The sequence below is a fragment of the Podarcis tiliguerta genome (genome assembly GCF_965153285.1).
Source record: "Podarcis tiliguerta genome assembly, chromosome: 1".
Taxonomy (NCBI): Eukaryota; Metazoa; Chordata; class Lepidosauria; order Squamata; family Lacertidae; genus Podarcis; species Podarcis tiliguerta.
The window spans coordinates 123,666,974-123,692,572 of NC_139534.1; the positions used below are offsets into that span (position 1 = coordinate 123,666,974).

Below are 25,599 nucleotides of genomic sequence, written 5' to 3' on the forward strand. Positions count from 1 at the left end.
TGCTTCTCCCCGCCCCTCCCTGCCATTGTCAGTGTTTAAATGCAGTGGTGCTTTGCAAGACGAAAAAACTCGTACAACGAAAAAACTTGCGGAACGAATTAATTTCGTCTTGCGAGGCACCACTGTACATAGGATTTTGCTGTAAGGGGTCGGATCTTAGTTTGAAAACTTTGAAAAGATTAGCCTAGTAGGCGTATAATTAACCTGGAGAGGAACTAGGACAGGCATAGGCAAACTCGGCCCTCCAGATGTTTTGGGACTACAACTCCCATCATCCCTGACCACTGGTCCTGTTAGCTAGGGATGATGGGAGTTGTAGTCCCAAAACATCCAGAGGGCAGAGTTTGCCTATGCCTGAACGAGGAGGAGAAATGGATATTAGGCCAGAGAAAGTTCCAGAGGGACAGAAAGAAAATGGCGGGTGGGAAACCGATTCAGTACCTCCAGGACATGAAAAGTTTGGACAACTAAATCAATGTCTGTTTGGGTTTCCAAGAAGACCTTCTAACTAGAATGTGCTGCCAAGTATTGTTTTGGGGAAAGTGAATTTAAATAGGTTTGCATTAGAAGGAGAACAGAACCAAGTTTCTCCCTGCCCCTAAAATGGGCCAACGCTCAGTAGGACAGTAGAACTCCACCTGTCTGGACAATATTTGATTTCAGGTAATGATATCATGAGAGGATGAATCCCATAGCTTTTAGTCATCTCCTTGACTTCTCTGCACCCAGTTCACAGAATGCCAATTCCCACAAGTTAACTGAGATCATTTTTATTACTTTGGAACAGGGGTCAGCAAACTTTTTCAGCAGGAGGCTGGTCCACTTTCCCTCAGACCTTGTGGTGGGCCGGACTATATTTTGAAGAAAAAAAATATGAACGAATTCCTATGCTCCACAAATAACCCAGAGATGCATTTTAAATAAAAGCACACATTCTCCTCATGTAAAAACACCAGGCAGGCCCCACAAATAACCCAGAGATGCATTTTACATAAAAGGACACATTCTACTCATGTAAAAACATGCTGATTCCCGGACCGTCAGGCTGGATTTAGAAGGCTATTGGGCCGGATCCGGCCCCCAGGCCTTAGTTTGCCTACCCATGGGAAAGAGTAAGCAGCACGCATTGTAAAAAGCAATAACAGCAAATTCCTTAAATCTTAGATTCCCTCACACATCTAGGCATTGAAATGGGAGCTATCGCTTTTCTGAGTTAGGGCCAGTTTACCTCCTGCATAGCAGGGAGTTAGGCTATGCATAATACTCTATGATTCTTTAACTCTACAGATTTGGGGAAAAACACATGATACATTCCTTCTTGGGCTATGCAGATATAGCAACAGTTGAAAATATATATAAATTGAAACTTAGTCACTAAAATATAACCTTAATTTTTCATTTAAGGCCTTAATCATTATGATAGCATAGCTTGTTCCCTACGTTTTATGGCAATCGCACAGAATTTGGCTACCCTTAACGTGATCTCAAGATCCTTGTCCTCTACCAGGGATTTTAGACATCGAAGTTTGGATTCATTTGCAGATTTTTGCATAGCAGGGGTAATAAATACCAAGCGTATAACCCCATAGAGACGGCAGCGTAACAAGGCATGAGAGACAGTTTCTACCTCCATCAAGCCGCAGGGGCAGACTTATTCCGCGGATGGTTTACTCTCGAATCTGCCCTGCAAGAGACTCTATTGATGGAGGATCTTTCTCATAGTCTGAAGAAAGTGCCTGGGACTCAGCTTCAATGTCTGTCTGGCTCGTTGCATTGCAAATTTATTTATTTTAAAAATGCACACATCACAGCGACACAGAACTATTCCAGTGTTAAATGGTGCGCAAATGAATGTCCAGAATGCGCCTATTCCTGTGTCTTCAGCGTCTTGTTTCCTCAATAGTCTTCTGCAGTTTGGCACCTACCCAGATTAGGCAGAGAGTGTCCTGGTTGGAGGGTCTAAGAAAGCCGATAGGGTGCTCAGGGATGCAAAGCCTCTGTAGTAAAACCGTGAGACGTATTTTGTGCACACACAGTAAGCGGAGAAGGGTCTGGTCGCCGGCTTGGAATCTGAACACTGGCAAATCCGACTGGGAAGCAAGAACGCGAACAATGTGGACGCTTGAAGTCTCTCACAGCGGCACATGCCATTCATTCGAGCCGGCTGATCAAATGTGGGAAACGGCAAAAGGTTTTCTCAGCTGTACAGGAGCAAGTGCCTCCCCGTGTTTGAATGGCCATGGGAACACTGTGCATGCACCCTGCTGCGGCCGTTGCTGTGGTGCCCCGTTGCTCATCACAAAGGGAGGCCTTGGCCAGGGCTGGGCAGCGAGGAGAGGCCTCCCTGGACCCCGGCCTTCCCATCCGCTGCGTTGCTGTGCTAACTGGGAGGGAGAAGGGTGCTGTGGTACGATACGATACAATACAATATGATATCTTTATTGTCCTTGTCCCATACAGAACAATGAAATTGAAAATTGGATTTGATATCCCACTTTATCACTACCCGAAGGAGTCTCAAAGCGGCTAACATTCTCCTTTCCCTTCCTCCCCCACAACAAACACTCTGTGAGGTGTGTGGGGCTGAGAGACTTCCAAGAAGTGTGACTGGCCCAAGGTCACCCAGCAGCTGCATGTGGAGGAGCAGGGAAGCGAACCCGGTTCACCAGATTACGAGTCCACTGCTCTTAACCACTACACTACACTAGCTCTCTACAAAATCTACATAAGACATAAGACATTCAAAACCCCCTAAAAACTCTGAAACCCCATTTTAAAATACAATATACTTTAGAGCCTCTTTATGCTGCATTTAGAACCAGAATTGCATTGCGTAGAAACTGTTTCTCAGGTGGCTAGTCCTAGTTTTCATAACCCTATACCTTCTTCCAGAAGGCAGAAGCTGAAAGAGATCATTTCCAGGGTGTGTACTATCTTGCGTTATCTCTGCAGCTTTCTTATGACACCTGACAGCATAGATTTGATCTAAGGTGGAAAGAGTGCACCCAATTATTCTCTCTGCAGTCTTTACAACCCTGGACCGCATTGTTTTTTCCCTGGCTGTGCAGCTCCCAAACCACACACAGAGACCAAAGGTCAGTGCAGTGCACCACCGCCACTGCTGTCATGTCATGCTGGCCTTCCCACCACCAGAGCCCTCCTCTCTCTCTCCCGGCAAGGACAGTGATGTGGTTAACAGCAGGCCAGCACCCCTCCCTGCCCACCGCCCCTGAGTCCCACTATATAAAAAGGCATGTGTTGTGGCTGCGAAAAGACAGCAGCATGAGGTGCACGTAAAAGGTGGAGTTCGGAGCGTGACAACATGAGAACGGGCCTTTTGTGTGATGGCTCCCTGACTGTGGAATGCTCTCCCCAGAGAGGCTCGCCTGGTGCCATCATTACTCAGACCTTTGGCCATGAAATAATCTATGGTGTCTTAAAGGTGTGAGGGCAGGGACTGTTCTCATGATTAATTGTATTATAATGCTATTACAAGGGACGCAGGTGGCGCTGTGGGTTAAACCACAGAGCCTAGGACTTGCCAATCAGAAGGTCGGCGGTTCGAATCCCCGCGACGGGGTGAGCTCCCGTTGCTCGGTCCCTGCTCCTGCCAACCTAGCAGTTCGAAAGCACGTCAAAGTGCAAGTAGATCAATAGGTACCGCTCCAGCGGGAAGGTAAACGGTGTTTCCGTGCACTGCTCTGGGTTGCCAGAAGCGGCTTAGTCATGCTGGCCACATGAGCCGGAAGCTGTACGCTGGCTCCCTCAGTCAATAAAGTGAGATGAGTGCCGCAACCCCAGAGTCGGTCACGACTGGACCTAAAGGTCAGGGGTCCCTTTACCTTTTACCTAATGCTATTACAATGGTATATACAATGTTTGTTTGGTCTATCTCTAGCCCAGTCTTGTCTACACTGAGTGGCAGTGGCTCCCCAGCGTTTCAGTCAGGAGACACTCCCAGACTTAACCGAAGATGCTGTGGAATTACGACACCAGGGAACAATGTTTATATCATGGCATTTTAAAAATCCTCAGCCGTCACGTCTTCAAAGGTGCGGCTTTCCTGATCGTTCTTAACATTTGCCTGAAGAGTAACGGAAAAGTCTTGTTTATGGGATTTGAGGCCCTCCCCTTGTTGCAAGCGATCCTGTACCAAGTTGGAGAAGTGTAAAATGGAACACAACTCTTCGGCCGTCCTGCAGGAGACAAATAGCCCATGAATAGAAAGAAAACTTACCCAAGTGATGCTGACACAAAAAACCCACGTATACACTAAATAAAAGAACTTAAGCTTTACCACCCCACCCCCACCTCCCATCTCCCCCCTCTTTTCTTCCCCACTGTCAGGGAACTGCCATCAGTGCCGGAGGGAGAGAGCAAAATCCAGAGGGATTCCGGAGAGCGTCCCGGGATTGAGAGAGGCAGCCCATCTTCTGGGGAAGAGAATCAGCGTAGCACCAGTGGGGAAGGGGGGCAGATGGGGGAAGCGGCGAGGCGGTCCCATGACTCCTTGCCGGGGACCTGTGGGGAGAGTAGAGGTCCTCCGCTGCCTACGCCCTCCTTGCGCAGAAGGCTTTCGCACAGAGAGAGTAGGAGGAGACTAGGCGTCAAAGAGCTTCTTTGCTGGAAGAAGTTTAAGAAACGCCCACTGGCGGATTCTGCCAGCGATTGAGACAGCCACGGGTGAGTGGCTGTCTGGACAGAAAAGGTTCACTCAGGCAATCCAGCCAGGTGTTTGCACCGGCTTACACACGAGCAACCCCTAGAACCATTACACCCACCCTATGCTGCAAATAGCACCAGTATCTCACAACAAATGTAATTGATCTGTAGAAAACACAGCCTTCGAAAGAGACAACGCACGTGCTTTTGTAAACGAGGAAAACCTTTCATAAAAACCTTTAAAAACCAAAATAATAATAATCAAATAGCCCATGAGATCGGTGGCAGATAAATACGCAACAGACTGTTACCTACAGACTTCCACACTTCACAAGGGACCACGGCAGACCCTTGGCAGACATCAATACAAAAAGGGTTCCCCAAGCCGTCATCTTGGAAAACTACTGACCTAGTTAGCCTACTCTTCTCCATTTCCTTATCTTTGCTGCCCTCTTCTGTTTGTAATGTTCTCGCAAGCAGAGCAGGCACTATTGAGAAGAAGAGATCTGAAGGGTTCGACCAACGGCGGCACATCGAGTCCAGCATCCTGTTATCACAGTGCCTGGGGGAAACCAGGTGCCTGGGGGAAACCAAGGAGCAGGATTCGAGAACAAGAGCCCTCGCACCACTGGCGATTCCCAGCAGCTGAAATTCAGAAGCACTGCTGCCTTTGAATGCGGAGGCAGAGGACAGACATTGTGGACAGGAGCCATTGCTAGCCTCTACCTCCATGAACCAGGTTGAGAAAGGCTCAACTTCAGGGTAGCTGCAGCATTTCCTCATTTATTTCATGGGGAATGTTCAGCTGGATCAGTATTCAGGGATCCTTCAGAAAACCCACTTAAATCTTAATTGAAATTAAGGAACAATTATCCACAATATTTTAAATAATATGATATTAACGTTCGTAAGTGCCAACCAGCCCTTCCCAGGATTTATTTCTTTTAGAAACCCAAAAAAATTTGTTTTTTGTTTTTGTTTTCAATGGATAAAGCAATTTGTGAGTTTGGTCCCATCGCGCCAAAGTCATGCCATCTTGATTCAAAATGGGGCCCGGTTTATAAGTGGTGTTTCACCTTTGCATTAACACCCTGGCACAGTCAGCTTGGTATTTACCGTCTTTACTTGCCCTGACCTAGCCACTGTGATCCACGCGGCACTCACTTCCTGACTTGATTATTGTAACTCGCTCTACGTGGGGCTGCCCTTGAGACTGACCCAGAAACTCCAGCAGGTGCAGAATGCCGTGGCGAGACTCCTTACCACGGGAGAAAATGACTCCTCATCACGGGACCACATTCACCCAGTGCTATACCAGCTGCACTGGCCCCCAGTGGAGTACAGGATCAGGTTTAAGGTGCTGGTTTTAACCTTTAAAGCCCTATACAGCCTAGGACCCTCGTACCTACGGGACCGCCTCTTCTGGTATGTCCCACGGAGGACCTTACGATCTTCAAATAAAAACATATTGGAGACCCTGGGGCACAGGGAGGTTAGGCTGGCCTCAACCAGAGCCAGGGCTTTTTCGGCTGTGGCCCCGATCTGGTGGAACGCTCTGTCACAAGAGACTAGGGCCCTGCAGGACTTGACATCTTTCCGCAGGGCCTGCAAGACAGAGCTGTTCCACCAGGCCTTTGGCTAAGTCACAGTCTGACCCCCTCCTTTGGCAATCCTCATAGAACTCTAGCCCAATGGTTGCCATTAATTTGACTCTGAATTGCTTTTAGAATGAATGCTTTTAGAATGTATTTTAATTAATTGATTGTGATTTTATGTAAACTGTGTTATTTTTACTGTTGTTAGCCACTCTGAACCCAGCTTCGGCTGGGGAGGGTAGGATATAAATATTTTTTTTACTACTACTACTACTACTACTACTACTATTATTATTATTACATATGTACAAGAAACAGGTACAGTTCAGGATTACACATCCAAACCCGTTGAGTCAGATTCGGGGAGTGGCTTCCTACAATTCCCACACCAACAAAGTAGGCATGGGAATCGCACGAGACGTCTTTGATCCTTACGTTTCATTTCCCTCCTTGTCTGTGCTGTGGAGGCCGCCCAGAGTGGCTGGGGAAACCCAGCCAGATGGGCGGGGTACAAATAATAAATTATTATTATTATTATTATTATTATTATTATTATTATTATTATTATTATCATCATATATTTGAAAGCCCCCTCCCTTCCAGAGCCTGAGCTCCCTTCCAGAGCCCTTCCTTCTCCTGGCTAATCTCCGCCTTCTCTTCTGCTTCCACAGCATCCCTGAGACCCTGCTCCGCCTCTTCTATCATTTGCTCCTCCAAATTCTCCCTGACACCCGGCAAACATCCAAACATCAACAGGAAGCCCTCATGCCAAGTTTGGTGACAGCTGAACCTCTGCAAAAGAAAAAGGAAAGAAAAAAAAGAGTGAAGTCATGCCCAGGTCACGTTTCAGTCTTCCATCTTGATTCAAAATGGTGTCTGGTGTCTAAATGGCAACGAAGACTGTTTGGCAATGATATATTGAGAGGCATCCAAAAACAGTACTGTTTTGGGGGGACAGGAGGCAGGCGGGTGTGGAGGACTCCCTGGTCCTGAATGGGGTAACTGTGCCCCTGAAGGACCAGGTGAGGAGCCTGGGAGTCATTTTGGACCAATAGCTGTCCATGGAGGTGCAGGTTTATTCTGTGTCCAGGGCAGCTGTCTACCAGCTCCCTAACTGCCCACAGACTCTTGCCAGAGTGGTACATGCTCTGGTTATCTCCCGCTTGGACTACTGCAATGCACTCTACATGGGGCTACCTTTGAAGGTGACTTGGAAACTGCAATTAATCCAGAATGTGGCAGCTAGACTGGTGCCTGGGAGTGGCCGCTGGGACCATATAACACCGGTCCTGAAAGACCTACATTGGTTCCCAGTACATTTCCAAGCACAATTCTAAGTGTTGGTGCTGACCTTTAAAGCCCTAAATGGCCTCGGTCCAGTATACCTGAAGGAGCATCTCCAACCCCATCATTAAGCCCAGACACTGAGGTCCAGCGGCGAGGGCCTTCTGGTGGTTCCCTCCGTGCGAAAAGTGAAGTTACAGGGAACCAGGCAGAGGGTCTTCTTGTTATTGGTGCCCTCCCTTCAGATGTCAAGGAAATAAACAACTATCTGACTTTTAGAAGACATCTGAAGGCAGCTCTATTTAGGGAAGTTTTTAGTGTTTGATGTTTTATCGTGTTTTTAATATATTCTGTTGGGAGCCGCCCAGAGTAGCTGGGAAAACCAACCAGATGGGTGGGGTATATATAAATAAATTATTATTATTTATTATTATTATTATTATTATTATTATTATTAATAATTATTATTATTATATTGAGAACAAGCAACAAACCAGCAGACAATCCGCTTTCTGAAATACGTCGTAGATGTATATTTGCCTTAAGAACTCCTGATGCATGATCTTATTGAATTTCCCCACAATATCCTCTCATTAAAGGTCACAGGTTCCTACTTCTTTGACCCGCAGACAGGCTATTATTTCTTGGTCCTCTAGTCTTAAAACCCCTTGAATTCTGTTCCCAGGAACGTCCTCATTTCCCCAGTAAAAATCAGGTCTCTCTTTCTCCCCCTGCTTGATTTAAAAGAGTGCTTGCTTTGACATGTGGTGTTGACAATTTGCATTTTAACAGTTTATAATCATTTTAATCATTTTAAATCGCAGTCTCGGCTGCCACAACTGTCAGTGTTTAAGAGTGAATAACAGGGACGTGAGGCCGATGCAGAGAGCCTGCCGCAAATATTGTCTTCCGAAATCAAATTGAGCCCTGCTAGGCCCTTTTGGGGGCTTCTCGGAAACACCTGAAATCCTTACCTGCAGATCAATTATTATGCATTCATTTGCGTGAAAGGCAAGTTGCATTTTTAAGGCAGACATGGGGAGGAAATAGTTTCGACTAGGTTTCATCTTACTTTACTGGAGATAGATTTCAAGGCAAATTTGGAGCTTCGGGGATATTTACCGGTATGTGTAAGGGACAGGCAAACAGCATCAGGAAATGCAAGGGGAGAGTGCAGCCACATTGCTGCCTTTGTATTTAATAATAATAATAATAATAATTTTTTATTTATACCCCGCCCTTCCCAGTTCAGAAAACTGGACTCAGGGTGGCTAACAACAAATTTAAAACACTTAATTGTAATACAACACAGAAGCAGCATAAAATACAGTATAGAAACATGAATAACAATAAAATTCAAAGTTGAAAAATCAATCTGGGGGAAATCCATCCAATAAGCATTAGATCGGCACCAGGGCGAGCTGGCTGAATTAGTCCTACTTGGGTCAGCGAGGAGGCTAGAGGAGAATTAGCTGTGGGGTCTCAGGTCGGGTAATCTTCATAAAAGGGGAGGGGGAGGGCAGAGAAGGGAAATAAAAGATCAGGCTGAATTCAAATTAAGGGCCAGGCAGAATAGCTCTGTTTTACAGGCCCAGCAGAAGGAGGTTAAATCCTGAAGGGCCCTAGTCTCATGGGACAGCATTCCACCAGGTCGGAGCCATCACTGAAAAGGCCCTGGCCCTGGCGGAGGATAGTCTGACTTCTTTAGGGCTCGGGACCTCTAAACTATGATTATTCATGGACCTTAAGTTCCTCTGCGTGGCATACCAGGAGTTGCGGTCTCGTAAATATGAGGGCCCTAAGCCACAAAGGGCTTTAAAGGTCAAAACCAGCACCTTGAACCTGACCCTATACTCCACCGGGAGCCAGTTCAGCTGGTAAAGCACTGGGTGAATATGCTCCCACGGCAGGGACCCTGTGAGGAGCCTCACTGCAGTATCCTGCACCCGCTGGAGTTTCTGGGAGTTTCAAGGGCAGCCCCGTGTAGAGCGAATTACAGTAGTCAAGCCTGGAGGTGACCGTCGCATGGATCACTGTGGCCAGGTCGGGGCACGAAAGGTAAGGGACCAACTGCTTAATGCAGCGAAGATGGAAGAAAGCCTTAGCTGCTGCTGCAACCTGTGCCTCCATGGAAAGGGAGGTGTCAAGGATTACACCCAAACTCTTAACGGAAGGCACTGGCACTAATTGGGCCCCCGCAAGAGAAGGGAGTTGGTCCCTCATCCCCATGCCATCCTGACCCAGCCAGAGGACCTCTGTCTTTGAAGGATTTAGTTTCAATCGGCTCCCAAGAAACCATCCAGCCACAGCCACCAAGCATCTGGTCAGTGTGTCCGGGACCGAGTCGGTATGACCATCCATCAGCAGATAGAGCTGAGTGTCATCAGCATATTGGTGACAACCCAGCCCAAAGCTCCGGACAATCTGGGCAAGGGGGCGCATAAAGATGTTAAAAAGCATCGGGGAGAGGATTGCGCCCTGCGGCACCAAGGAATGGCGCAGTGATATCTCCCTCCCTAGTGCCACCCTCTGTCCCGACCAGAAATAAAAGAGCACAGCCAGTTACGGGCTATGCCCTGTATCCCCACGTCGGCGAGGCAGTGTTCCAGAAGATCATGATCGACCATATCAAAGGCTGCTGACAGATCTAAGAGAATCAGCAGTCCTGACCCACCTCAATCCAGTTGTCTACGGAGATCATCTGTTAGGGCAACCAGAGCCGTCCCAAAACCAGGATGGAAACTGGACTGAAATGGATCTAAAGCCGATGTTTCCTCCAGAAACCTGCCAAGCTGTTTAGCAAGCGATCTCGCAATTACCTTACCCAGAAATGGAAGATTCGAAACTGGGCAGTAATTGGATAGATCTAAAGGATCTAATGAAGTTTTCTTTAAGAGCGGACACACCACTGTTTCCTTCAGCTCCCCTGGGAATGTCCCCATGCCAAGGGACAAATTGATAATTTCAACCAGGGGTATCCGTGTGACGTCTGGGTATGCCCTAATCAGCCAAGATGGGCATGGATCAAGGGGGCAAGTGGTGGGCCTGCCAGCTTGGAGAAGTCTATCCACATCAGCAGGGAGTATCCGATTGAAATGGTCCAACACTGGACCCAAAGACAATCAAGGAGCCTCCAGTTCTATTACTGTATTTAAATTGGCATGGAGGTCACGGCAGAGCAACAGGACTTTCTCTGCAAAAAAGCTCGAAAATGCCTCACAGCTATGAGTCGAATTTGTGCTTAAATTTGGTTGTCCTCCTAAGGATGTTATCGACCTAATTATTCTAAAAAGTTGTGCCGGGCGAGAGCTAGCAGATGCAATGGAAGCTGCAAAGTAAGATTTCTTAGCAGCTTTCATAGCCATCTCATAGGCTTTCATAAGTGTCCTATAAGATGTTCTTCAAGCTCCGTCGTGAGTCTGTTGCCAAACTCGCTCTAGCCGTCTGAGGTCCCGCTTCATTTTCTGGAGCTCCTTGGTAAACCAAGGGGCCCAGTTTCAGCGGGGTCGCAGAGGGTGCTTAGGAGTGATCTTAGCGATGGCCGCCAAGAACCGGTTATTCCAGTCCTCGACAAGGTCATCTAATGAGTCACCAGGGAGAGGAGGGTCCCACAAGGCCTGACGGAATCTATCAGGATCCATCAGCCTTCGTGGGTAAGCCCAAATAGGCTCGCCACCCGAGCAGGCGAGGAGCGGGAAGTCAATCTTGGCTTTCAGAGCGTAGTGATCAGACCAATGGCACTTCCACAGGGGGGAGCATGATCACATCTATGCCAGCACCAAAGATCAAATCCAGTGTGGGGCCTGCTTGATGAGTGGAGCCCAAAACAAACTGGGAGAGCCCTAGTATCTAGGTCCAGAGCCCGTGAGGAGGGGGGCGGCATCGGCATGGACGTTGAAGTCTCCCCAGGAAACTTAGGTTTGGGAAATCCAAGGCCCAGCCCGGCGCCACCTCCAGCAGGTCTATTTAGACCAGCATTCTGTTCTCACAGGGGCCAACCATGGGCCTGTGGGAAACCTGAAAGCAGAACCTGGGCACAAAATCACTCTGGCCTCCCATGTTTTCAAGCAAGTGGCATTGAGAAGCATTAATACTGATGGTGGAGGCAGAGCATAGCCCTGCTGGCTAGTAGCCACAAATTGGTCCCACCCCTTTGTAAAGCAATCAAAGTTGGTGGACATCGCTGCCTCCTGTCACATTTTAACGATGTGGAATTACAAATGGAATGGGATTTCTCCTCCATCCCTAGATGCCAGGCACTGAAGCTGGAGGTATGAGCCTTTGGCACTTAAATGTATCTTTAAACCTTTCTTTTTGAATCTGGTGAAAGCTGAAAAGTGCTTAGCTTTGGCAGGATTGCGTCCCGATAGTGCTCTCTTTATATATAAACATCTCCATAGGCCGCAGATGCAACTTTTAACCCTGGCATTTGACCCTTGGGGTGTATATTCTGTAACATTAAGTTGTTTTTAATATTGTGCTATAATACTAATGCAGTGTTTTTACTGTTGGGCAGTTGGGTGGATAATAATTTGTAATCATATCAACGCCCAGATATGATGATGACAAATTATATACCACCCTTTATCAAAAGATGCCACATTAAAACACATTATAAAACATCAATAACATCACGTTACTAAACATAATAAAAGGATATGACATGCAATACTGCAATCTAGCTTGCAATACTGCAATCAGGCACCAGGTGGCAGCCCCTGATCAGCTTTCCCATGCGTTGCTGAAACTCAAGTGCAAATTATAAGAGCTAGATGGTGCTATTTAAACAAAATAATAATAATCACACATCAGTTAGAACTGGCTGCTCAACTGGAGATATTTGGAGAGGCTCCCCCCTCTGCAAGATTTCCTTGCAGTTCCTGTGCTCCCTCTGAGTCTCTCAAGGTTCTCATGCCTTAGCCTGGTACCTTAGTCCAAGGACTGTGGTCCCCGGCATCTCCAGGTAGGGATGGGAATATAGGAAATTCTGCTGAATCCCTGCCAGTCCATGCAAACATTACTGAGCTAGGTGGAATAGCAGACTGTCTTAGTGTAAGGCTGTTTCCTAGGCTCCTTATTTAAAAGACCCTTAAACCTGTGCGCCATCTCCATGCATGTAGGAAGACACACAGTCCATCTTTCTTGTGGACAAAGATCATTGTCATGCGAACAATGCACATGCAGAGGCCAGTAAATGGGTTAAGAAGATTTTATTAGCTCTCGAAACCTCTACGTAATTTTTCAGGTTTTTTTTTACCTTTCATGGTGCTTTATCATTGCAAGAAAGATCAACCCCCCAAAATTTAAAACACAGAACAAGTTAACATAGTGGAACAGCTTACAGTGTTTGGTTATTTTTAAAGCTAAACGTGCAGACAGGAGGATTGGATACAAGCTTAAAAGACCTGGGCATATGAAAAAGTCTCCGCCCGGAGTCTAAAAGTCACTAATGGCCAAGCTAGGCATATCATTAATTACGTGATTGCAATTAATGGGTACAGTTTTTAAATTTCAAATAGCAGGCACAGGGGGTGGGCAATCAAGTGGGGGGGGGGGGGCTGTGACATGAGTGGGAGGGGTTGCTACCCCCATTCCCCCATGCTGTGGCCCGAATGGAAATAGTTCCTTGCTCAAAATTGCTATTAGCTGCAAGATGAAAATTTCCATTGGAGCAGGAGTTGGGGGGAGATTTCCACCCTCCCTCGACCCATAGTACTTCTTGAGGACAAGAACAATTCAACAACGAAAGCAATTATATATGTTGTTGGGCTGCGACCTCCATCACCCTGTTCCAACATTAGCTTTGTTGGCTTACGGACAATGGAATCCACCAACTTGTGGAGGGCACAATGATTAAAGCTATCCCACATTAAAGCACCTACAGAGGACTTGGTGCATAGTTAAACTGTGGAACTCACTCCCACAGGGGGCAGTGATTGTGGGGATTTATGCAGTCAAATATAACTGTGCACAATTGGAAGTAAGAAAGAGGTTAAGGATCACAGAGTTTTAATTGCTAGAGAAGACTCAGATCGGTCATGAGCCCTCACCTTTGAGGAGGGAAGAAGTAAGGGTTGTTTCCTGTTCCTTTCTATCTCTTATCTTCTCTTTGAAGCATGTAACCAAGCAGATGTCTGAGGCTGCAGACTCAGACCATGTTTTTGATACCAACTTCTGTATTTTGTAACAAAACAAAAAAATCTTACCTGTATTGTTTCTGCTGTAAGACTGAACGATGCATGAGTGAGACCTCTGATTACTGTAAGTAAAGCATTTAAACTTACTTCAGATAGTTGATAGATTTTGTGCTCGCCAAAGGCTGTGGCAAAAGCAGAAATGCAAACAATTTCAGATACAAAATATCAATCAAAGCAACAACTAAAACAGATTGTAACCAGGGGGCCTCCACTACTATACAAAGTGGCTTTCAGATTCCTCAACTTATTTCCCAACAGTGATGGCCATCAACTCTTCGTCTTCTTGTTGTTGTCGTTTAGTTGTTTAGTCATGTCCGACTCTTCGTGACCCCATGGACCAGAGCATGCCAGGCACTCCTGTCTCCCACTGCCTCCCGCAGTTTGGTCAAACTCATGCTGGTAGCTTCAAGAACACTGTCCAACCATCTCATCCTCTGTCGGCCCCTTCTCCTTGTCCCCTCCATCTTTCCCAACATCAGGGTCTTTTCCAGGGAGTCTTCTCTTCTCATGAGGTGGCCAAAGTATTGGAGCCTCAGCTTCACGATCTGTCCTTCCAGTGAGCACTCAGGGCTGATTTCCTTCAGAATGGATAGGTTTGATCTTCCTGCAGTCCATGGGACTCTCAAGAGTCTCCTCCAGCACCATAATTCAAAAGCATCAATTCTTCGGCGATCAGCCTTCTTTATGGTCCAGCTCTCACTTTAAAAGAGGATTGGACAAATTTACAGAGGAGAAGGCTGTCAATGGCTACTAGCCATGATGTCTATGCTCTGCCTGCACTGTCAGAGGCAGTAATGCCTCTGAATACTATTTGCTGGAAACCACGGAGGGAGGGGAGAGTGTTCTTGTTCTCATGTCCTGCTTGCAGGTTTCCCAGCGGCATCTGGTTGACGATAGAATCATCTTGAAAGGACCCCACCCCCCATACAATGCAGCAATCACAACTGAAGCATCCATGGCAGATGGCCATCCAACCCATAGCTGTCAACGTTTCTTTTTTAAAGGGAAATCCCCTTATTCCGAGTAGGATTCCTCGCAAGAAAAGAGAAACGTTGACAGCTATGATCCAACCTCTGCTTGAAAACCTCCAAGGATGGAGAGTCCACATCTTCCTGAGGGAGACCGTTCCACAGTCAAATAGCTCTTGCTGTCAGAAAGTTCTTCCTGATGTTCAGGCAGAATCTCCTTTCTTGTAACTTAAAGCCATTGGATCGGGTCCTACCCTCCGGTGCAGAAGAACTTCCTGACAGTAAGAGCTGTTCGACAGTGGAATTTTCTGCCAAGGAGTGTGGTGGAGTCTCCTTCTTTGGAGGTCTTTAAGCAGAGGCTTGACAACCATATGTCAGGAGTGCTCTGATGGTGTTTCCTGCTTGGCAGGGGGTTGGACTCGATGGCCCTTGTGGTCTCTTCCAACTCTATGATTCTATGAAAACAAGCTTGCTCTATCTTCCACGCGACAACCCTTGAGATATTCAAAGATAGCTATCACATCTCCTCTTTCCCAGGCTAAACATACCCAGCTCCTTCAACCATTCCTCATAAGGCTTGGTTTCCAGACCCTTGACCATTTTGGTCACCCTCCTCTGCACAAATTCCAGCTTGCCAGTATATCCTTCTTAAATTGTGGTGCCCAAACTGGGCAAAGTGAGAACAGGATGCTGCTCAGATCTAAATTGTAGCCCTGCCAATTGCCTTGTTGCTTTAATAATTTTTTTTAAGGGGGGGATAGGAGATCTCATCACAGATTTCCTGCATATTGTGAAGTTTGGGCTGACAAGTCCCTGCCTTTAAAGAGTGGCTTGATCAGATAGGTTGGCAGTATGTCTGTTCCAGAACACAGGCTAGACCACAGAGCACAGCATGCGCCTTTTGGTATTCATTTGATGCGCCGTGGACATGGAACCACGACAACGGTGCTTCCATGCGCTACAGATCTGCCGTCTTAATTACGCACTGCACCAATTTGAATCTTTTTATAGGATTTACTTTTCGTCAAGTGCAAGACATATTCCAACGTAATGTGCTTGAGATTTCAAGTGTACACAGATAATTGGTGCTCCCCGTGGCTTCCAGATGGTTTTCAAGAAAGCCCCCCGTCCCCCCCTAAAAAAAAAAAAAAATCTTCTGATTATGACAAGTGCAGAAAAAAGGGGAGTGGGGATGCAAACAAATTTTAGGGAGGAAAAAGGAGCAATTCAAGCTGATTTATTACAGCTTCCATTCCAGGTGGGAAAGATGCTCAGAGTCTGTGATGGAGTCCAAGCAATCAGGACATCGGAAGCAGAGGAGACTGGATTGCACATGAGATCATTATGCACAAATTCAAACAGTTTCTGATGCTCTTAGGATAGGGGTGGCCATCATCACAAGAATGAGCGACTGGGACTCCGCTTGCTCTGCTGACACCTTACAGAATATTTGGCTTCCTTTCGGAGTCTGAGCCGCAGACCGGCCGTTCCTTTCAAAGTTAAAGCCACTATGCCATGAAAAGAGCTGGAGGTTTTCCTTGTTGTATCTCTGCGGCACATGCGGCGGGTACACATCTCAGGTCAGCTCCCTTGGGCTGAGGAAACCCAAAGAGATTGGCTGCTCTGGACTGCCAGCCTTGGCGTGTCAAGCGGGAGGGAGGGAGGAACGCCAGCAGTCAGAGATAGCGAGCGAGCTTTTCTCCCTGTCTGCGAACTTGTAAGATGTGCTTTCAGATCACACAAAGAGACATCCCCATTGTGAGGCATTGCAGCTCCTTGCTTCCCTGACAAGTTTTGATATTTCCCCATTGATAACTGCTGAGTTTTATAACGGCAAAGCGCAGCTATTGCTTCCGTGTACCTGTAGGCTTTAGGGCCTGTTTGTTGGATCAGGCTAAAGGCCTGCTTACTGCATCGTGTGTGTGTGTGTGTGTGTGTGTGTGTGTGTGTGTGTGTGTATTCAAACATTTTCACAATAACCTTCAAATTAAATACACTGTTTCATAAGTTGGCTTCCCACCCTCACTATTATTATTATTATTATTATTATTAGGGATGCGGGTGGCGCTATGGGTTAAACCACAGAGCCTAGGGCTTGCCAACCAGAAGGTCAGCGGTTCAAATCCTTGTGACGGGGTGAGCTCCCGTTCCTCGGTCCCTGCTCCTGCCAACCTAGTAGTTCGAAAGCATGTCAAAGTGCAAGTAGATAAATAGGTACCGCTCCAGCGGGAAGGTAAACTGCATTTCCGTGCGCTGCTCTGGTTCGCCAGAAGCGGCTTAGTCATGCTGGCCACATGACCTGGAAGCTGTACGTTGGCTCCCTCGGCCAATAAAGCGAGATGAGCGCCGTAACCCCAGAGTCGGTCATGACTGGACCTAATGGTCAGGGGTCCCTTTACCTTTTACCTCAGGTTACAGATACTTCAGGTTACAGACGTTTCAGGTTACAGACTCCGCTAACCCAGAAATAGTACCTCAGGTTAAGAACTTTGCTTCAGGATGAGAACAGAAATCGTGCTCTGGCAGCGCAGCGGCAGTGGGAGGCCCCGTTAGCTAAAGTGGTACCTCAAGTTAAGAACAGTTTCAGGTTAAGAATGGACCTCCAGAACGAATTAAGTTCTTAACCCGAGGTACCACTGTATTATTATTATTATTATTATTATTATTATTATTATTATTATTGAGTTTATATACCGCCTGTCAGGAATGTGGCCCCCCAGGACCCAGCAGAAGGGTTAGCCTCAGAAAGTCAACAAGAGTCTGAGTTTCCTGAGGAGGCAGAAGGGTTCAGCTTCAGAGCTAGCAGTTCAAAGGCCAACGGTTCTGATGAGGGAGAAGGGCTGGTTTCCAAAACTGACACCCAGCAGCCCTCCCTTCACACTCCTAGCTCAGATGAAGAGGGAGATGGCCAAGGAGAGGCCAGGCTGCCAACAGATAAGGGAGAGCCTCTATCCCATGGGTAGGCAAACCAAGCCCCGGGGGCCGGATCTGGCCCAATCGCCTTCTCAATCCGGCCTGTGGACAGTCCAGGAATCAGCATGTTTTTACATGAGTAATAATAATAATAATAATAATAATAATAATAATAATAATTTATTTGTACCCCGCCCATCTGGCTGGGTTTCCCCAGCCACTCTGGGCGGCTTCCAACAAAGATTAAAAATACATTAAAATGTCACACATTAAAAACTTCCCTAAACAGGGCTGCCTTCAGATGTCTTCTAAATGTCAGGTAGTTGTTTATCTGTTTGACATCTGATGGGAGGGCGTTCCACAGGGCGGGTGCCACTACCAAGAAGGCCCTCTGCCTGGTTCCCTTTAATTTGGCTTCTCGCAGCGAGGGAACCACCAGAAGGCCCTCAGCGCTGGACCTCAGCGTCCGGGCAGAATTATGGGGATGGAGACGCTCTAAACGAGGCCGTTTAGAATGGGCCGAGTAGAATCTGTCCTTTTATTTAAAATGCATCTCTGGGTTATTTGTGGGGCATAGGAATTCGTTCATTCCTCCCCCCCCCCCAAAAAAAAATATAGTCCCCCCCCCAAGGTCTGAGGGACAGTGGACAGTGAAAAAGTTTGCTGACCCCTGCTCTGTCCACTGACAGTGGAGAAGAGCTGATTCAGAAAGAGGAGAGAAAGGGGAGGGGCAGAGATTCTGGCGTAGATCCTGTTGGAAGCAGAACTTATATTCAGATTAGAGCATCTATTGTTGCTGAGAGGAGTGTGACGCTCTGCTCAGGATGTTTGTGTCTGTAATAAAAACTATCTTGAACTGATGGGAGTCTGCTTACTGCCGGGAAGCTGGCTAATTACCAGGTATCGTTATACCACCCTATATCTGGGGGGGTCTCAGGGCTGTTCGCAGAATAAAATCAAGATATAAAACCACAAAAACTCACTTCCACAGCTTTCCTACCGCATTAACTATTGCAAAAAGGTTCTCTATTTGCAATTATTTTGTCATTTTTCTTCCACTGCTTTTATCCCGAATCCTGCCTGTGATTTCACTTGACTGTAATATTTTTTTTAAAGTAGTCCACGAAAGGCCTCTATTCTTCTATAGTTCACCATTTAGATTTCTTGAAAAAATAGAAAAATAGGTATAAATAGAAAAAAAGCACTGGGCTCCCTTATCCTGAGATGGGGCTTGAACTAGGCAGCCCTTCCAATAGTGGACTTCTGATAGCCCTTCTAGTACAGAACTGTCTTCTGTAAAACAGGACACCTGGTCACCCTCGCCCTAAAGAACACATGCTGCTAAGTTGCACAACAGCAAAACACTGGATTCCCAGCCTCCCCATTATTTCCAACCTGCCCATCATGCATCTCTCTTCCTTTTTGTTATCTGCACCTGACACCCCACTCCTCACGAAAAATAGTCACAGCGAAAGTCCCAGGGTACTCTTATCTTTCATCTCAACCAGCAATCCTTTGAGAACTTGGCAGAGAGGCTTTAGAAAAAGATGTCACTTGTTGTGACTGTCAAAGGAATTCTCTCCTGCTTCTTCAAGTGCTAGGGAACGATACGATACATATATAAAATATTATTTAGGTCATGCCGACGCCCGGCTTGGAAAACTTCTGTGCTTTGTTCGGTGGCAATTCTGAGGCTTGTTATTGTTTCCCAGCGTTGAGGGCTTTAGCACGCAGATCGGTCTCCTCTGTACAGCTCGCTGTTGCTGAGAGATACGAGATGAATGTGCTTTTAAAGAAGTTTAAGGTGCAGGCCCACCTTTCAGCCTCAGCGAGTTCTTTGGATCATCTCTGCGAAAGTTGCGAGGCCTTTTAACATAAGTAGGCCATGTGTCGGAGAAGGCTTTTAGCGCAGAGCACCGACTACAGGAAACATCATTAGGCTTTAAACAACAGTGGCAGAAGGAAACATATATCATTAAGAGTCTGGGGAGACAGAGTTGTCAAAGGATTTAAACTCCTTCATTGATTGACAGCTTGCTCTGCAGTTGCTGCTGGTGCAGCAGGGAGCATTGACTGCTTGGTGGAGACAGGGAGGAGATTTGTGATTTGTTCTAGAGGGAAGGGCATTTGTTGTTGTTTAGTCATTTAGTCGTGTCCAACTCTTCGTGACCCCATGGACCAGAGCAGGCCAGGCACTCCTGTCTTCCACTGCCTCCCACAGTTTCGTCAGACTCATGCTGGTAGCTTCGAGAACACTATCCAACCATCTCGTCCTCTGTTGTCCCCTTCTCCTTGTGCCCTCCATCTTTCCTAGCATCAGGGTCTTTTCCAGAGAGTCTTCTCTTCTCATGAGGTGGCCAAAGTATTGGAGCCTCAGCTTCAGGATCTGTCCTTCCAGTGAGCACTCAGGGCTGATTTCCTTCAGAATGGGTTTGATCTTCTTGCAGTCCATGGGACTCTCAAGAGTCTCCTCCAGCACCATAATTCAAAAGCATCAATTCTTCGGCGATCAGCCTTCTTTATGGTCCAGCTCTCACTTCCATACATCACTACTGGGAAAACCATAGCTTTAACTATACGGACCTAGGCTAGGCAGGTGTGAGGCACATGTGCTAGAGTGATGGAATGACACCAGGATGAGCGTACACCCATATACAGCTCGCGTCTTCAGCGCCTGCATGGGCTGGGTGTCGGGAGCACCTTCTCTGAGCTTCCGATCACAGGAACGCAGGAGGAGCAGAGCAGAATTCCCGAGGAATAGGTCCTGGTGCAGTGGACCCACATTTGCTATTGTGAGCACCTCAAAGGCAGCAGAGTAACGGAAGCAAAGCTGTGGAGGTTTCGTTGCATACCTAATTTATTTCTACTGATTAATCAAATAAAAGAACATAACAAGCATGTACGAGACACAGAGAAGAGTTTGGATTCGATATCTCGCTTTATCACTACCCTAAGGAGTCTCAAGGGACGCGGGTGGCACTGTGGGTTAAACCACTGAGCCTAGGACTTGCCGATCAGAAGGTCGGCTGTTCGAATCCCTGTGACGGGGTGAGCTCCCATTGCTCAGTCCCAGCTCCTGCCAACCTAGCAGTTTGAAAGCATGTCAAAGTGCAAGTAGATAAATAGGCACCGCTCTGGTGGGAAGCTAAACGGCGTTTCCGTGTGCTGCTCTGGTTCGTCAGAAGCGGCTTAGTCATGCTGGCCACATGACCCGGAAGCTGTATGCTGGCTCCCTTGGACAATAAAGCGAGATGAGCGCTGCAACCCCAGAGTCAGTCACGACTGGACCTAATGGTCAGGGGTCCCTTTACCTTTACCTTTATTTATTGTTTATGACTTTTGTTATGTTGGTAATTATGTAAAACTTGTAATGTTGTAAGCCACCTTGAGCATTGTTTTAACTATGGAAAGGCGGCATACAAATAAAATGATGATGATGATGTTGATGATGATGATGATGGGTGTCCCCCCGTCCTGCTGAGACAAGTTCCCATCCCCTCTGGTTTTCCAGTAGCAGAGGAGGCATGGACAGGGTGGAAGAGAAGTTAGCTTCACACAGGCCCAGTCTCTGATTGGGAAAAACCCTGGGGAGGAGGAGACATAGACAGTTGCGGATCCATGGGGATCCATGGGGCAAGACCTACCAGGGATGAACTGCTGTGCTCATTAGGCCTGACACTCCGCCAAGTCTATGCAGGATTGTGCTAATAAAGAGCGAACTCCAATTTGCTGGCTTGCTCCTGACACTCAACTGTGGAGAGTGCTGTTGCACCCGTCCTGCGTAACATTGTGTTTAATGGTTGCATCCCACCCTGGCACTTTGGGGAGAAGGGTTGGTAACAAATTATAATAATCCTCATCCTCAGCCCTAAGTGGCCCTGGTACCCTGGACCCACCGTGCTTCTGAAGCTGGCACCTGTGAGCAATTTCCTCTTCTGACTCAGAGATTGTCCTTTCACCTGTTGTAGAAGGAGGATCTCCTCCAGGGGTCATGACACCCTCTCCCAGGAAAATCTGGCTCCTGCTCTCCTTTCACGTTGGTGGGAATGCCTTGGGAGAATAAAGAGAAAGTTGCAGGGAGTCCCAGACTAAAAAGAAAAAGCCAGGGATTGCTCTGGGTCCATAACGCAGAAAATGCAGCTTGTGTTATATCTGGGTCACAGAGCTGCCAAGCACCCCCCCCCCAATATGGCTGATGCAGCTCGGCTGCTGGAAGGGGGGGGGGGAAACACAGCCCAAACTGAGAGTGACACTAATTGTTAGGCAACCTCCAGAAAGTCTCATGTACGTCGGCAAATTAGCCAGGTACCATTTTCTCCTCTGCGCACTGTTGCATAACGTTTCCAGGAAGAAGTATGGCTCAGTTCGTGGGGAGGGGTGCCTAATTTAGGAAAATCTCCATCCAGAGCTCTTGTTAGAGAACTTCCCTCGCACATGGCAACAGTCAAGGGAGAGGATGTTCATTCTTCAGCAGCCTGAACTGCAGGATCCGAGCTATAGCAGAGTCTGCAAACTTTATTTTGCCCCATATAATGAGTAATTAATTTGCGGGATTCAGCGGCACAAATTACGACGTCGTCACTGAGAGAAATGGGAAATCAAGAAAGAGAGAAATTCACGGAGGATTGAACACGATTGATGACTATGATGATTAAATGGACCATCCATGTACAGAGCGGGTTATAGCTTAGCTCGCCATTTTCTGGGGATAAACAAGAGGGGAGTGTTGGATGCCTTAACACGCTGCTAATGAGCTCCCAGCAGATTCAGGACAGACCAAAGAAATGTATTTTACAGTTAAATTATGTAGGTTTTTCCCCCTGCAAGAAGCAGTGATGGCCACCAACTCGGATGGCTTTAAAAGAGGATTAGACAAATTCATGCAGGAGAGCCATGAAGCCTATGTTCCACCTCCACTGTCTGAGGCTGGGCATCTCAAGTGCATAAAGCTCTGTTGCCATAAGCATCTGCTTGTCCACAGTGAGAATAGGATGCTGGACTAGAATCATAGCATTGTCGAGTTGGAAGGGACCCCAAGGGCCATCTAGGGGGCCAGTGTGGCGTAGTGGTTAAGAGCGGTAGTCTCGTAATCTGGTGAACCGGGTTCGCTTCCCCGCTCCTCCACATGCCGCTGCTGGGTGACCTTGGGCCAGTCACACTTCTCTGAAGTCTCTCAGCCCCACTCACCTCACAGAGTGTTTGTTGTGGGGGAGGAAGGGAAAGGAGAATGTTAGCCGCTTTGAGACTCCTTCGGGTAAGGGATAAAGCGGGATATCAAATCCAAACTCTCTAGTCCAACCCCTGCAATGCAGGAATCTCAACTAAAGCACCCAAGACAGATGGCCATCCAACCTCTGCTAAAAAGTCCCCAAGGAAGGAAAATCCACCAGCTCCATTAGTCCGTTCTGCTGTGACTCTCAGAAAGTTCTTCCTGATGTTTCCTCGGAATCTCCTATGGCTTGAAGCCATAGGTTTGAGTCCTACCTCCAGAACAAGAAAGGAGATATAGTTGTACCTTGGAAGTTGAACGGAATCCATTCCGGAAGTCCATTGGACTTCCAAAACGTTTGGAAACCAAGGCACGGCTTCTGATTGGCTGCAGGAAGCTCCTGCAGCCAATCGGAAGCCGTGGAAGCTGTGTCGGACATTCAGGTTCCAAAGAATGTTCGCAAAGTGGAACAGTCACTCCTGGGTTTGCAGTGTTCAGGAGCCAAAACGTTTGGCTGGCAAGGCATATGACTTCCAAGGTACTACTGTATACAGCAGTTTGTTTCAACTTTGCATTTTGACCCCTAATGAATGTCTAAAACCTGCAAGGCCAAAATGCATTGGGCTTGTTTATAAATAAAATCCCATGCAGCATTTTGAGATTTTTCGCCTTCCCTTTTGGGGAGTAGATGAGCCACTGGCCTGATCCAGAAGTCTCTTCTTATGTTCTTATGTCCAGCAGCATGTGCATGGAAGCAATGCTGGGCAATTTGCTCTATCTTCCACATGACAACCCTATTCCAGTAGTCTGCATGTATCCCTTTTGCAGGGCTATTGTTAAGGCATTGCTGTTCGGTCTGCACAGGATGATTTCTCCATTTGCACCAGGATGTTCCATCGAGAGACAAAGGCTGAAGTTGCAGAAAGCATCTGGAGATGTTGCACAGAGAAGTTACGGCTGCTTGCATTTACAGCTCATTTCACCTCCGTCTTCCATGGTATGCCTTGGACGATGTGTGTTGTAAATTAGGAGCCTTCTTATGCATGGAGAAGGAGCTCAGAGACCCACAAAGAGACATTGCTCATGCGGCAGTTACATGAAGAAGATGCGCCGCAGGTACCTCCAGACTTTCCTAATTAGCTTTTCGGCAAGGACTGCGGCTTCTGTAGTTCCAAAGCAAGGAAACTGTAGAACCAAATTCCTGAGAAAGATGCAGATGCAGAACTGAAGGAAAGCTTATTTATTATATTTTAATTGCCTCGTTCCCCCATGGGACTCATATACTGCTGTCTTCCCCTGAGGGGTGAGCCCATGGTTATCCAGCGCGGTGAATGGGAAGAGATCTGAACCCCTGTCTCCCCAGTCCTAGACAAATGCTCCAGCCGCTGAACCATACCTAGACACGTACAACTGTGTTTGTAATTAAGCTTTGTGATATTAAGGATGCACTTCACGGGTCTGCCAACAACTGAGAAGAGGAAGAGGAGGAGGGTGGATGTGATGGCCTGGGATTCGGACTCGGATGCTGAACCTGAGGGATCCCAGCCTGCACAGGATTCCCTGCCTCCAGAACCAGCTGAGCCGGGGCTGGGGCATGAGCCTGAAGGGTCCTCACCTGTGCTGGATCCTCAGGTGCAGGCACCAGCTGAGTCTGCTCTGGCTCCTGAGGTGATGGAGGACCCATTGCCTGCAGGTGCTCCACTCTCAGCCCCTTCAGGGGAAGAGGAGGTTGCCTCTGGGTCCGGTAACCCTCCAGCCTCTCCTGAGCTGCAGAGGCTCAGGGCAGAGAGGCGGAGGGAACTAAGTTCCCACAGGAGGAATGCTTGCCTCCAGGCCAGGAGAGGTGAGTCACCAGAGGGTTGAGGCCGCCCTATGCCTCGGAGCAGATAAAAGCTGGCCAGCCCCAAGTTGTGGGAGCAACATTGTTGGTTGCTAGTTCCTGCCTGAACCCTGTCCTGCTTTCCTGCCTGAGCTCCTGACCTGCCCTGGCTCCCTGCTTGCATGCCTGTTCCGTACTTCACCCGGCTCCCTGCCCTGCACCCAGCTTCAGCTACTACGGACTGCCTCCACGTTGCACCTTTGACCACGGACCAGACTTGGACCTCGCCTCTCAGGTAACACATGGGACCAGCACAGTGGAAGAGGAACTTCAGACCAGGAGTGCCAAGCACTTGAGAAGGAGGAGGATGGATAAGAAGGAGAGGGGGATGAGATGTCAGAAGAGGGCCTGGCTGGCAGGACTGCCCCCTGCTCTGATTTAAGTTCTTGCACCTCTAGGGTGTACCATTTGGTCAGTTCTCAGAGACGGTTTGCTCTTACGTAGCAGTGGGTGCACTGAGCCAACTGTGGCTGTCATATGCCTCCGAAAACAAGAGGCCTAGGTTATCACACTGGTTCTCCCACCCTCCAAAGGGCTGCTGGAGGAGTTGGGCTGGGGTCAGCGCCCCACCTGAGCTATGGATGAACAATGACGTACACGGCCTCTGTCTTGTGTGCACAATTCTCTGTCCAGTGAGGGGTATGCACTGCATAAATACAACCAGTGGCGTAGTGTGGGGGGTGCAGGGGGGGCCGGCCGCACCGGGCGCAACATCTGGGGGGGTGCGCTCGCACTCGCAGCTCTCTGCCCCTACCTGACTCACTCACTCTCTCTCACTGCAGTGCTGGCTGTGCGAATCCGTTCCGAGCCGCCGGGTCGCCGCCCACTGTGGAGGGGAGGGTGCCAGGCGTGCGGTGCGGTGCGGAGAGAGAGCGAGGGACTATTTGGGGGA

At 47.8% G+C, this 25,599-nt stretch overlaps 1 long non-coding RNA gene across 3 annotated transcripts in view; it reads left to right on the top strand.

The window, feature by feature from the left end:
- The window catches only part of LOC310677742, an 87,904-nt gene extending 62,614 nt beyond the window's left edge, over positions 1–25,290 (top strand). For 2 of the 3 annotated variants that reach the window (XR_014511390.1, XR_014511392.1), the window contains one exon: positions 6,929–9,425. This is a non-coding gene — a long non-coding RNA (uncharacterized lncRNA). Of the gene's footprint in view, positions 1–6,928; positions 9,426–23,692 lie in introns of those variants that run through there. The other variant, XR_014511391.1, reaches the window with a different exon arrangement.
- The last annotated feature ends 309 nt before the right edge of the window (positions 25,291–25,599 follow it).